Raw genomic sequence first — 14493 nt, forward strand, 5'->3', positions numbered from 1 at the left:
CAGTCTCTGGTCTAGAGTTTATATTCTCTATGGGACTAACAGTCTCTGGTCTAGAGTTTATAATCTCTATGGGACTAACAGTCTCAAATCTACAGTTTATAATCTCTATGGGACTATCAGTCTCTGGTCTAGAGTTTATAATCTCTATGGGACTAACAGTCTCTGGTCTACAGTTTATAATCTCTATGGGACTATCAGTCTCTGGTCTAGAGTTTATATTCTCTATGGGACTATCAGTCTCTGGTCTAGAGTTTATAATCTTTAAGGGACTAACCGTCTCTAGCAGACGATGGATTTGCTTTTTAAGAAGGATAATAAATTCTATTTTAAATTGGACAGGTAGCTCATATTGGAGTGATGTGATCTCTCCTGGTGCTTCATATCAGACTTCATATCAGACTTCATATCAGACTTCCTGTCAGACTTCCTGTCAGACTTCCTGTCAGACTTCCTGTCAGTACTTCATGTCAGACTTCCTGTCAGACTTCCTGTCAGTACTTCATGTCAGACTTCCTGTCAGTACTTCATGTCAGACTTCATGTCAGTACTTCAAGTCAGACTTCATATCAGACTTCATATCAGATTTCCTGTCAGACTTCATATCAGTACACTCTGTCAATACTTCCTGTCAGACTTCCTGTCAGACTTCATGTCAGTACTTCATATCAGACTTCATGACAGACTTCATGTCAGTATTTCCTGTCAATACTTCCTGTCAGACTTCATGTCAGTACTTCATGTCAGACTTCATGTCAGAGTTCATGTCAAACTTCATGTCAGTACTTCATGTCAGACTTCATGTCAGAGTTCATGTCAAACTTCATGTCAGTACTTCATGTCAGTACTTCATGTCAGACTTCATGACAGACTTCATGTCAGTACTTCCTGTCAGACATCATGTCCGACTTCAGGTCAGGCTTCCTGTCAATATTTCCTGTCAGACTTCATGTTCGTACTTCCTGTTAGTATTTCATGTCAGACTACATGTCAATACTTCATTTCAGACTTCATGTCAGTACTTCATGTCTATACTTCCTTTCAGACTTCATGTCAGTACTTCCTGTCAGTATTTCATCTCAGACTTCATGTCAATACTTCCTTTCAGACTTCATGTCAGTACTTTATGTTAATAGCTCCTTTCAGACTTCATGTCAGTCTTCCTGTCAGACAATGTTCTGATCGATATTCTGATCAATGGTGTCGACGTTCTCATCAATAGTATCAATATTCTTATCAATAGTATCAATATTTTGCTCAACAGTATCCATGTTCTGATCAATGTTAAGATCAATAGTTTCAATGTTAAGATCAATACCATCAATGTTCTGGTCAATAGTACCAATCGTCTAATCAATAGTATCAATGTTCTAATCAATAGTACCAATCTTCTAATCAATAGTATCAATGTTCTAATCAATAGTATCAATGTTAAGATCAATACCATCAATGTTATGGTCAATAGTACCAATGTTCTAATCAATAGTATCAATGTTCTGGTCAATAGTATCAATGTTAAGATCAATACCATCAATGTTATGGTCAATAGTACCAATGTTCTAATCAATAGTATCAATGTTCTAATCAATAGTATCAATGTTAAGATCAATACCATCAATGTTCTAATCAATAGTACCAATCTTCTAATCAATAGTATCAATCTTCTAATCAATAGTATCAATGTTCTAATCAATAGTATCAATGCAGCACTGAGAACCAGAACATGGTCACAGACTATTGTACGACAGCAATTGACTGTGAACCCTCCGTGTGTGTGTGTGTGTGTCTGTGTGTGTGTGTGTGTGTGTGTGTGTGTGTGTGTGTGTGTGTGTGTGTGTGTAGAACTCTGCTGTGTCCCACAGGTCAGGTTCCACTAAAAACTCTGTGGAGGTGACCTGGAGACCAGAACCAGGAGACAGGAAGGCGATTCAGTTCCAGTAAACGATTAAACTACTTCCTGTTCTTGATTAACTACCTGGTCTTCTCCCATCTAGTCCTTGAACTACTTCCTGTTATTCTAACGTCTAGTCCTTGAACTACTTCCTGTTCTTCTCCCATCTATTACTTGAACTACTTCCTAATCTTCTGCCAGCGAGTCCCTGAACTACTTCCTGTTCTTCTCCTTCAACAACTTCTTGTTCTTCTCCCGTCCAGTCCTTAGACATCTTCCTGTTCTTCTCCCATCTAGACCTTCAACTACTTCCTGTTCTTGAACTACTTCCTTTTCTTCTCTTGTCTAGTCCTTGAATTACTCCCTGTTCTTCTCCCGTCTCGTTCTTAAGCTACTTCCTGTTCTGTCTCGTTCTACCAGTTTGTTGTCCTCAAGCGTTTCTGGCTCCGCTGTGACTCTTGTTTTTGCAGTGCAACGTTTGTCCAGAACTACACAACGTTCTGGTTGGATGTGACGAGCCCCATGCTGACGGTGTCTTATCCCACAGATGATCCATCTGTTTCTCAGACCTCCTCCACCTCCCACACCTCTTCTACCTCCTCCACTTCAGCTCAACCCGCCAGGCTTCCTGTGAGTCACAGTACTGCTCAGGGTGGAATCTCCCTGTCCACTCAGGACGACACACTGTCAACATGGTAACATGATTTCCACCTTCACTGTGAGGAAGACGAAGGTTCCTGGAGGAGACATGGTAGAGTCAAACCTGTAATGGAGGGACACACTGAAGACCACCAATCACTGGCTGCTTTCTAATAGTCCCTCCTATCTCTTTTCCTACCAACCTTTCCTTAATCCCGTGGACAAAGATGCAGGGTTAGTGAAAGGTGTTAGGAGGCTTCCTAAAGGAGTTAGTGAAAGGTGTTAGAAGGCTTCCTAAAGGAGTTAGTGAAAGGTGTTAGAAGGCTTCCTAAGGGAGTTAGTAAAGGTGTTAGGAGGCTTCCTAAAGGAGTTAGTGAAAGGTGTTAGAAGGCTTCCTAAAGGAGTTAGTAAAGGTGTTAGAAGGCTTCCTAAAGGAGTTAGTGAAAGGTGTTAGGAGGCTTCCTAAAGGAGTTAGGAAAGGTGTTAGGAGACTTCCTGAAGGAGTTAGTGAAAGGTGTTAGGAGGCTTCCTAAAGGAGTTAGGAAAGGTGTTAGGAGGCTTCCTAAAGGAGTTAGTGAAAGGTGTTAGGATGCTTCCTAAAGGAGTTAGTGAAAGGTGTTAGGAGGCTTCCTAAAGGAGTTAGGAATGGTGTTAGGAGACTTCCTAAAGGAGTTAGTGAAAGGTGTTAGGAGGCTTCCTAAAGGAGTTAGGAAAGGTGTTAGGAGGCTTCCTAAAGGAGTTAGTGAAAGGTGTTAGGATGCTTCCTAAAGGAGTTAGTGAAAGGTGTTAGGAGGCTTCCTAAAGGAGTTAGGAATGGTGTTAGGAGACTTCCTAAAGGAGTTAGTGAAAGGTGTTAGGAGGCTTTCTAAAGGAGTTAGGAATGGTGTTAGGAGACTTCCTAAAGGAGTTAAGGAAAGGTGTTAGGAGGCTTCCTAAAGGAGTTAGTGAAAGGTGTTAGGAGGCTTCCTAAAGGAGTTAGTGAAAGGTGTTAGGAGGCTTCCTAAAGGAGTTAGTAAAGGTGCTAGGAGGCTTCCTAAAGGAGTTAGTGAAAGGTGTTATGATTGTGTGTGGTAATGGTTCATTATCAGTGGTAATGGTTCATTATCAGTGTGTGTGATAATGGTTCATTATGAGTGTGTGTGGTAATGGTTCATTATGAGTGTGTGTGGTAATGGTTCATTATCAGTGGTAATGGTTCATTATGAGTGTGTGTGGTAATGGTTCATTTTGAGTGTGTGTGGTAATGGTTCATTATCAGTGTGTTTGGTAATGGTTCATTATCAGTGGTAATGGTTCATTATGAGTTTGTGTGGTAATGGTTCATTATCAGTGGTAATGGTTCATTATGAGTGTGTGTGGTAATGGTTCATTATCAGTGGTAATGGTTCATTATCAGTGTGTGTGGTAATGGTTCATTACCAGTGTGTGTGATAATGGTACATTATGAGTGTGTGTGGTAATGGTTCATTATGAGTGTGTGTGGTAATGGTTCATTATCAGTGTGTGTGGTAATGGTTCATTATCAGTAGTAATGGTTCATTATGAGTGTGTGTGGTAATGGTTCATTATCAGTGTGTGTGGTAATGGTTTATTATGAATGCGTGTGGTAATGGTTCATTATCAGTGTGTGATAATGGTTCATTATCAGTGTGTGATAATGGTTCATTATCAGTGTGTGTGGTAATGGTTTATTATCAGTGTGTGTGGTAATGGTTTATTATGAGTGTGTGTGGTAATGGTTCATTATCAGTGGTAATGGTTCATTATCAGTGGTAATGGTTCATTATGAGTGTGTGTGATAATGGTTCATTATCAGTGTGTGTGGTAATGGTTTATTATGAGTGTGTGTGGTAATGGTTGATTATGAGTGGTAATGGTTCATTTTGAGTGTGTGTGATAAGGGTTCATTATGAGTGTTTGTAGTAATGGTTCATTATCAGTGTGTGTGGTAATGGTTCATTATGAGTGTGTGTGGTAATGGTTGATTATGAGTGGTAATGGTTCATTTTGAGTGTGTGTGGTAATGGTTCATTATCTGTGTGTGTGGTAATGGTTGATTATGAGTGGTAATGGTTCATTTTGAGTGTGTGTGGTAATGGTTCATTATCAGTGGTAATGGTTGATTCTGAGTGTTAATTGTTAGTTATGAGTGGTAATGGTAATGGTTGGTTATGAGCGTGTGTGGTAATGGTTGGTTATGAGTGGTAATGGTAATGGTTGATTATGAGTGTATGTGGTAATGGTTGGTTATGAGTGTGTGTGATAATGGTTCATTATGAGTGTGTGTGGTAATGGTTCATTATCAGTGGTAATGGTTCATTATCAGTGTGTGGTATTGGTTCATTATGAGTGTGTGTGGTCATGGTTCATTATCAGTGTGTGTGGTAATGGTTCATTATGAGTGTGTGTGGTAATGGTTCATTATCAGTAGTAATGGTTCATTATGAGTGTGTGTGGTAATGGTTCATTATCAGTGTGTGGTAATGGTTCATTATGAGTGTGTGTGGTAATGGTTCATTATCAGTAGTAATGGTTCATTATGAGTGTGTGTGGTAATGGTTCATTATCAGTGTGTGGTAATGGTTCATTATGAGTGTGTGTGGTAATGGTTCATTATCAGTAGTAATGGTTGATTCTGAGTGTTAATTGTTAGTTATGAGTGGTAATGGTCATGGTTGGTTATGAGTGTGTGTGGTAATGGTTATGAGTGGTAATGGGAATGGTTGGTTATGAGTGTGCGTGGTAATGGTTGGTTATGAGTGGTAATGGTAATTGTTGGTTATGAGTGTATGTGGTAATGGTTGGTTATGAGTGGTAATGGTAATAGTTAGTTAAGAGTGTGTGTGGTAATGGTTGATTATGAGTGGTAATGGTAATGGTTGGTTATGAGTGTATGTGGTAATGGTTGGTTATGAGTGGTAATGGTAATGGTTAGTTAAGAGTGTGTGTGGTAATGGTTGGTTATGAGTGGTAATGGTAATGGTTGGTTATGAGTGTATGTGGTAATGGTTGGTTATGAGTGGTAATGGTAATGGTTGGTTATGAGTGTATGTGGTAATGGTTGGTTATGAGTGGTAATGGTAATGGTTAGTTAAGAGTGTGTGTGGTAATGGTTGATTATGAGTGGTAATGGTAATAGTTAGTTAAGAGTGTGTGTGGTAATGGTTGATTATGAGTGGTAATGGTAATGGTTGGTTATGAGTGTATGTGGTAATGGTTGGTTATGAGTGGTAATGGTAATGGTTAGTTAAGAGTGTGTGTGGTAAAGGTTGGTTATGAGTGGTAATGGTTGGTTATGAGTGTATGTGATAATGGTTGGTTATGAGTGGTAATGGTAATGGTTAGTTAAGAGTGTGTGTGGTAATGGTTGGTTATGAGTGGTAATGGTAATAGTTAGTTAAGAGTGTGTGTGGTAATGGTTGATTATGAGTGGTAATGGTAATGGTTGGTTATGAGTGTATGTGGTAATGGTTGGTTATGAGTGGTAATGGTAATGGTTAGTTAAGAGTGTGTGTGGTAATGGTTAGTTAAGAGTGTGTGTGGTAATGGTTGGTTATGAGTGGGAATGGTAATGGTTGGTTTAGAGTGTGTGTGGTAATGGTTTGTTATGAGTGGTAATGGTAATGGTTGGTTATGAGTGGTAATGGTTTGTTCTCCCTTCTGCAGCAGATCTCTGCCTCAGACTGTGGCGTGCTGAAGGTTTGCCTCTCTGAGCCGACAGACTGCGACCCTGCGCTCAGTGCTCAGTGTTACTTCCTGTCAGCCATGATGCTTCCTGCTGGAGGACCAGCGCTCCGGTACGAGCTCACAGGGCCCAGCGATGGATACGTCTCTCTGGGATTCTCTGACGATCAGATCATGGTAATTCTATGAAATCCTTCAGAACAAAAAGAAGTCAGGAAGTGAGCGTGTTTCTTTTTCTGGCATCAGAGGAAGTTTCACTCCCAAGTTCTCAGGTTAGCAACTGAAATGATTCATTTCACTATGAGTTCCTACAAACCTGTGGTGGAGCCAAACTCTGAGCTTGTTATCAAGCTGCTGAGGCCACTCTGACTCCTCTGAATCATCTGACTCCTCTGAATCATCTGACTCCTCTGAATCATCTGACTCTTCTGAATCACCTGACTCCTCTGAATCATCCGACTCTTCTGAATCTGAATCATCTGGCTCATCTGAATCTGAATCATCTGACTCTTCTGAGTCTGAATCATCCGACTCTTCTGAATCTGAATCATCTGACTCTTCTGAGTCTGAATTATCTGGCTCCTCTGAATCTGAATCATCTGGCTCATCTGAATCTGAATCATCTGACTCTTCTGAATCTGAATCATCTGACTCTTCTGAGTGAACTGACTCCTCTGAAACATCTGACTCCTCTGAATCATGTGACTCCTCTGAATCATGTGACTCTTCTGAATCATCTGACTCTTCTGAATCTGAATTATCTGACTCTTCTTAATCTGAATCATCTGACACCTCTGAATGATCTGACTCTTCTGAATCTGAGGAGAGTGAGGAGACTTATTTTACTTTTGTGACTCACTTTCGAGGTGTTATGTGTGTGATGAGGTGTGGTTTGGTTTGAGGAGATGTGATGAGGTGTGATGAGAAGTGATGATGTGCAAGTTGGTGTGATAAGATATGATGAGGTGTGATGAAATGTGATGAGGTGTGATGAGATGTGATGAGGTATGATGAAATGTGATGAGGTGTGGTTTTGTTTGATAACGTGTGGTTTGGTTTGAGGAGATGTGATTAGGTGTAATGAGGTGTGATGAGGTGTGATGGGGTGTGATGAGGTGTGATGGGGTGTGATGAGGTGTGATGGGGTGTGATGAGGTGTGATGAGGTGTGATGAGATGTGATGAGCTGTGATGAGCTGTGATGAGGTGTGATGAGGTGTGATGAGGTGTGATGACGTGTGATGAGGTGTGATGGGGTGTGATGACGTGTGATGAGGTGTGATGGGGTGTGATGGGGTGTGATGGGGTGTGATGGGGTGTGATGAGGTGTGATGAGGTGTGATGAGGTGTAATGAGGTGTGATGACGTGTGATGAGGTGTGATGGGGTGTGATGGGGTGTGATGGGGTGTGATGGGGTGTGATGAGGTGTGATGAGGTGTGATGAGGTGTGATGGGGTGTGATGGGGTGTGATGAGGTGTGATGGGGTGTGATGAGGTGTGATGAGCTGTGATGAGGTGTGATGAGCTGTGATGAGCTGTGATGAGCTGTGATGAGGTGTGACGAGGTGTGATGAGATGTGATGGGGTGTGATGAGGTGTGATGAGGTGTGATGGGGTGTGATGAGGTGTGATGAGGTGTGATGAGATGTGATGAGCTGTGATGAGCTGTGATGAGGTGTGATGAGGTGTGATGGGGTGTAATGAGGTGTGATGACGTGTGATGAGGTGTGATGGGGTGTGATGGGGTGTGATGGGGTGTGATGAGGTGTGATGAGGTGTGATGAGGTGTGATGGGGTGTGATGGGGTGTGATGAGGTGTGATGGGGTGTGATGAGGTGTGATGAGCTGTGATGAGGTGTGATGAGCTGTGATGAGCTGTGATGAGCTGTGATGAGGTGTGACGAGGTGTGATGAGATGTGATGGGGTGTGATGAGGTGTGATGAGCTGTGATGAGGTGTGATGAGCTGTGATGAGCTGTGATGAGCTGTGATGAGGTGTGACGAGGTGTGATGAGATGTGATGGGGTGTGATGAGGTGTGATGGGGTGTGATGAGGTGTGATGAGCTGTGATGAGGTGTGATGAGCTGTGATGAGGTGTGATGAGGTGTGACGAGGTGTGATGAGATGTGATGAGCTGTGATGAGCTGTGATGAGGTGTGACGAGGTGTGATGAGATGTGATGAGGTGTGACGAGGTTGGATGTGGACAGCAGGATGTGTGTAGCATTACATGCTCCGTTCAGAGCTGTCATAACAACTGGATAACGAGGGGAAAACCGTTGAAACAACAACTTTCTGAACATAAAGAGGAGAGACAGGACTGTTGTAGAGCAGCAGCAGGATGCTGTAGAGCATCAGCATGTTATAGAGCAACAGGATGTTGTAGAGCAGCAGCAGGATGTTTTGGAGCAGCAGGATGTTGTGGATCAGCAGGATGTTAAAGAGCAGTAGGTTGTTGAGCAGCTGAAGGATTTTGTAGAGCAGCAGCACCGTGGGAGCCCCTCCAGGACCTGGGCCCCTCCAAAACCTGGACCCATCTAGGACCTGGACCCCTGTAGGACCTGGACCCCTGTAGGACCTGGGCCCCTCCAGGATCTGGACCCCTCCAGGACCTGGACCCCTCCAGGACCTGGGTCCCTCCAGGACCTGGACCCCTGTAGGACCTGGACCCCTCCAGGATCTGGGCCTCTCCAGGATCTGGGCCCCTCCAGGATCTGCACCCCTCCAGGATCTGCACCCCTCCAGGACCTGGACCCATCCAGGATCTGGGCCCCTCCAGGATCCTGACCCCTCCAGGACCTGGACCCCTGTAGGATCCTGACCCCTCCAGGATCTGGACCCCTCCAGGACCTGGACCCCTCCAGGATCTGGGCCCCTCCAGGATCCTGACCCCTCCAGGATCTGGACCCCCCCAGAATCTGGGCCCCTCCAGGATCCTTGACCCCTCCAGGATCTGCACCCCTCCAGGACCTGGACCCCTCCAGGATCCTGACCCCTCCAGGACCTGGACCCCTCCAGGATCTGGACCCCTCCAGCATCCTGACCCCTCCAGCATCCTGACCCCTCCAAGATCCTGACCCCTCTAGGACCTGGACCCCTCCAGGATCTGGACTCCTCCAGGATCTGGGCCATGTTGCCAGGGTCACAGGTCTCTGTGCTGAACAGGTCTGAGTAGAACCTGAAGGCCAGCTTCCTCATGTCAGAAGGGTCTGTTGTTATTGTTCCATTGCTATGTTTGAGGTGTGTCATCATATTATTGTTCCTGGGTTTTTTCTCTGATTTGAAGAAGCAGCAGGTCGGAGCATCTATTTCTTTAATTGAGGTGATTTGGTTTCTGAGTAAAGCCCCTTTAGCTTTAGTGTGGAGGAAAGTATTTAAAGCTTTCTTCCTGCCAGGTAATGTTCTATTGCTCTCTGTTCCTTTACTGATTTCTTCTTCCAATGTACTCATTTCCTTTTCTAGACGATGGAGATGGTCTTTTTGTGTTTCTTTCCTGTGTGCGGTGTACTGCTGCAGAAAAGGTGGATTTGGGTTTTCCCCACCTCCCACCATTTGGCCAAACTCACAAAGTCCAGTTTCCTCCGTCTCCACTGAGTCCAGAAGACGGCAAAGGCCTGACAGACGGACATGTCCTGTGTGAGCTGGACGTTAAAAGTCCAATATGGAGGTGGGTGTGGGCGTGGCTGCAATGAGAGACCTGTGACCAGTAGGTGGTCAGAAAAACCTATAGGTGTGATGGTGGACTGGACCAGACCGTTAGTTAGTGTTTTCTTAATGTAAATCTGGTCCAGACTGGCTGCACTGACTCTGCTGTCTGTGGCCTTTACCCAGGTGTACTACCTGTCAGACTGTAGGGTGGAGGGTCCTCCAGGTGTATTAACTGTCTGACTGTAGGGTGGAGGGTCCTCCAGGTGTATTAACTGTCTGACTGTAGGGTGGAGGGTCCTCCAGGTGTATTACCTGTCTGACTGTAGGGTGGAGGGTCCTCCAGGTGTACTACCTGTCTGACTGTAGGGTGAAGGGTCCTCCAGGTGTGATGTCTGACTGAAGGGGAAGGGTCCTCCAGGTGTACTACCTGTCTGACTGTAGGGTGGAGGGTCCTCCAGGTGTATTACCTGTCTGACTGTAGGGTGAAGGTTTCTCCAGGTGTATTACCTGTCTGACAATAGGGTGATTGGTTCCTCCAGGTGTATTACCTGTCTGACTGTAGGGTGGAGGGTCCTCCAGGTGTACTACCTGTCTGCCTGTAGAGTGAAGGGTCCTCCAGGTGTACTACCTGTCTGACTGTAGGGTGGAGGGTCCTCCAGGTGTATTACCTGTCTGACTGTAGGGTTAGGGGTCCTCCAGGTGTACTACCTGTCTGACTGTAGGGTTAAGGTTCCTCCAGGTGTATTACCTGTCTGACTGTAGGGTGAAGGGTCCTCCAGGTGTATTACCTGTCTGACTGTAGGGTGAAGGTTCCTCCAGGTGTATTACCTGTCTGACTGTAGGGTTAGGGGTCCTCCAGGTGTACTACCTGTCTGACTGTAAGGTGGAGGGTCCTCCAGGTCTATTACCTGTCTAACTGTAGGGTGAAGGATCCTCCAGGTGTACTACCTGTCTGACTGAAGGGGAAGGGTCCTCCAGGTGTACTACCTGTCTGACTGTAGGGTGGAGGGTCCTCCAGGTGTACTACCTGTCTGACTGTAGGGTGAAGGTTCCTCCAGGTGTATTACCTGTCTGACTGTAGGGTTAAGGGTCCTCCAGGTGTACTACCTGTCTGACTGTAGGGTTAAGGTTCCTCCAGGTGTATTACCTGTCTGACTGTAGGGTGAAGGGTCCTCCAGGTGTGATGTCTGACTGAAGGGTGGAGGGTCCTCCAGGTGTACTACCTGTCTGACTGTAGGGTGGAGGGTCCTCCAGGTGTATTACCTGTCTGACTGTAGGGTGAAGGTTTCTCCAGGTGTATTACCTGTCTGACAATAGGGTGATTGGTTCCTCCAGGTGTATTACCTGTCTGACTGTAGGGTGGAGGGTCCCCCAGGTGTACTACCTGTCTGCCTGTAGAGTGAAGGGTCCTCCAGGTGTACTACCTGTCTGACTGTAGGGTGGAGGGTCCTCCAGGTGTACTACCTGTCTGACTGTAGGGTTAAGGTTCCTCCAGGTGTATTACCTGTCTGACTGTAGGGTGAAGGGTCCTCCAGGTGTATTACCTGTCTGACTGTAGGGTGAAGGTTCCTCCAGGTGTATTACCTGTCTGACTGTAGGGTTAGGGGTCCTCCAGGTGTACTACCTGTCTGACTGTAAGGTGGAGGGTCCTCCAGGTCTATTACCTGTCTAACTGTAGGGTGAAGGATCCTCCAGGTGTACTACCTGTCTGACTGAAGGGGAAGGGTCCTCCAGGTGTACTACCTGTCTGACTGTAGGGTGGAGGGTCCTCCAGGTGTACTACCTGTCTGACTGTAGGGTGAAGGTTCCTCCAGGTGTATTACCTGTCTGACTGTAGGGTTAAGGGTCCTCCAGGTGTACTACCTGTCTGACTGTAGGGTTAAGGTTCCTCCAGGTGTATTACCTGTCCGACTGTAGGGTGAAGGGTCCTCCAGGCGTATTACCTGTCTGACTGTAGGGTGAAGGGTCCTCCAGGTGTATTACCTGTCTGACTGTAGGGTGGAGGGTCCTCCAGGTGTATTACCTGTCTGACTGTAGGGTGGAGGGTCCTTCAGGTGTACTACCTGTCTGACTGTAGGGTGGAGGGTCCTCCAGGTGTAATACCTGTCTGACTGTAGGGTGAAGGGTCCTCCAGGTGTACTACCTGTCTGCCTGTAGAGTGAAGGGTCCTCCAGGTGTACTACCTGTCTGACTGTAGGGTGGAGGGTCCTCCAGGTGTATTACCTGTCTGACTGTAGGGTTAGGGGTCCTCCAGGTGTAAAACCTGTCTGACTGTAGGGTGGAGGGTCCTCCAGGCGTCTATCTGGTCATTCTCAGTTAGGATGGTGGAAAGGGCGGATGCTGATGGTGGGTGTGGTTCCTGTGTTTTCCTGTCAGAGTCTGGATGGGTGGAGCAGTTCCAGTCTCCTCCTATGATTGTAAATTAACTGCTGGTAAGTTGTTTAAGTTCAGTGTTTAGTTTCTGAAAGACATCTATTTTTTTGTCTTTGCACAGCTCTGATATTAGTGCTCTCCTTTCTCTGTCTCTCCCTCCGTTCACATTTAGTGTAGCAACTCTGAGAGTCTCCATGAGAAGAGAAAGGGAGAGCAGGACAGTGAACCACCACCAGTGACGAAACAACACCTTCAGAATAAGAGTCATTTTTTTACTGTTTTTGTGTTTCAGGAAGGAGTCTTCCTCTCCTTTCCTTCCTCAGTTTAGTCAGTATTTGTTTCAGTCCATATTGTTTCTGTTGACTGAGTTCCTCAGTGCTGGCATGTTTTCTAATTGTCAGAACAGAATTGATAAATTTGTCCACATCTGAAAAAAAATCCTTCACGTCCACTGATTGTCCAAAGGTCTTGTCAAGAAAGTCTTTTATTTCTTGTATGGTGTATGAGGTTGAGTCATCCTGAGAGGAAGAGTCAGAGAACTGGGAGAGGAAGAGTCAGAGGATGGGGAGAGGAAGAGTCAGAGGATGGGGAGAGGAAGAGTCAGAGGACTGGATGAGGAAGAGTCAGAGGACTGGGAGAGGAAGAGTCAGAGGACAGGGAGAGGAAGAGGAAGAGTCAGAGGATGGGGAGAGGAAGAGTCAGAGGATGGGGAGAGGAAGGGTCAGAGGATGGGGAGAGGAAGGGTCAGAGGACGGGGAGAGGAAGAGTCAGAGGACTGGGAGAGGAAGAGTCAGATGACTGGATGAGGAAGAGTCAGAGGACCAGGAGAGGAAGAGTCAGAGGACTGGGAGAGGAAGAGTCAGAGGACTGGGAGAGGGAGCCGTCGTCCTCCATGTGGTCATCCAGGTGCTTTTCTGTCAGGTCACAGGTGTGTGTGTGTGTGTGTGTGTGTGTGTGTGTGTGTTGTGTGTGTGTGTGTGTGTGTGTGTGTGTGTGTGTGTGTGTGTGTGTGTGTGTGTGTGTGTGTGTGTGTGTGTGTGTGTGTGTGTGTGTGTGTGCGTGTGCGTGTGCGTGTGTGTATGCTGGAGCTGTCAGTGTTGTGTGTGTGTTACAGTTTCTGTCTGTCCATTGTCCTCTACAGAGTGTCTTTGTTTTTCTACGTTTATTTCTCTGTCGTCCTGGAACTTTCTTTTATTCCTTTTCTGTGGAGAACTGCTGACAGCCTCCTCCACCTCCTCCTCCATGTCCTGCTGCTGACAGCCTCCTCCACCTCCTCCTCCACCTCCTGCTGATGTACAGCCTCCTCCACCTCCTGCTGCTGACAGCCTCCTCCACCTCCTCCACCTCCTGGTGCTGACAGCCTCCTCCACCTCCTGCTGCTGACAGCCTCCTCCACCTCCTCCACCTCCTGGTGCTGACAGCCTCCTCCACCTCCTCCACCTCCTGCTACTGACAGCCTCCTCCACCTCTTCCACCTCCTGCTCTTCCACCTGCGGCTCCGGAGCTGAATCAGCGCCCAGGGTCGGAGACTCCACCCGCTCCGATCGCGGTTCGCCAGGAGACCCAGTGCTGGTGTCCTCTAGCCCGGGCCGCGGTGCAGCCGACGGTGCTCCGTAGAGCTGCCACCGTCCGCAGGCTGCTCTGTGAGGACACGTCCACAGGCTGCGCTCTGTGAGGACACGTCCGCAGGCTGCTCTCTGTGAGGACACGTCCATAGGCTGCTCTTCTGTGAGGACACGTCCACAGGCTGCTCTGTGAGGACACGTCCACAGGCTGCTCTCTGTGAGGACACGTCCGCAGGCTGCTCTCTGTGAGGACACGTCCATAGGCTGCTCTCTGTGAGGACACGTCCGCAGGCTGCTCTCTGTGAGGACACGTCCATAGGCTGCTCTTCTGTGAGGGGCACGTCCACAGGCTGCTCTGTGAGGACACGTCCACAGGCTGCTCTCTGTGAGGACACGTCCGCAGGCTGCTCCTCTGTGAGGACACGTCCATAGGCTGCTCTCTGTGAGGACACGTCCATAGGCTGCTCTCTGCGAGGACACGTCCACAGGCTGCTCTTCTGTGAGGACACGTCCGCAGGCTGCTCTCTGTGAGGACACGTCCACAGGCTGCTCTTCTGTGAGGACACGTCCATAGGCTGCTCTTCTGTGAGGGACACGTCCGCAGGCTGCTCTCTGTGAGGACACGTCCATAGGCTGCTCTCTGTGAGGAAATGTCCACAGGCTGCTCTTCTGTGAGGACACGTCCATAGGCTGCTC

This window comes from Lipophrys pholis (genome assembly GCF_963383615.2).
Source record: "Lipophrys pholis genome assembly, chromosome: 20".
Classification (NCBI taxonomy): Eukaryota; Metazoa; Chordata; class Actinopteri; order Blenniiformes; family Blenniidae; genus Lipophrys; species Lipophrys pholis.